This window comes from Fulmarus glacialis, unplaced genomic scaffold, assembly GCF_000690835.1.
Source record: "Fulmarus glacialis isolate BGI_N327 unplaced genomic scaffold, ASM69083v1 scaffold33791, whole genome shotgun sequence".
Lineage (NCBI taxonomy): Eukaryota > Metazoa > Chordata > Aves > Procellariiformes > Procellariidae > Fulmarus > Fulmarus glacialis.
In genome coordinates this window covers 373-625 of record NW_009195226.1, presented here as the reverse complement: position 1 = coordinate 625, position 253 = coordinate 373, and positions in this window count along the sequence as shown.

Genomic DNA, 253 nt, shown 5'->3' with positions numbered 1-253 from the left:
CCGGGCTGCCTGGACCGCGCGGGGGGGGCGGGCCTGCCCCTGCCTGCCCTGAGCAATGGCTCTTCCTCCACCGATGTCCCGCAGCCCCTCACCACAACCCACCCGGGGTCCGACAGCCCATTCAGCAGTGGCTTTTCTCCATGGTGGCAAATGCAGTGTGTTAAAGCCTGGGTGGGCAAGGGGACTCCCAGCACCGTGCCGGCCAGCCTGAACCCGGGCGAGAAGGGGTTGTAGGGGACATGGGAGGCTCGGG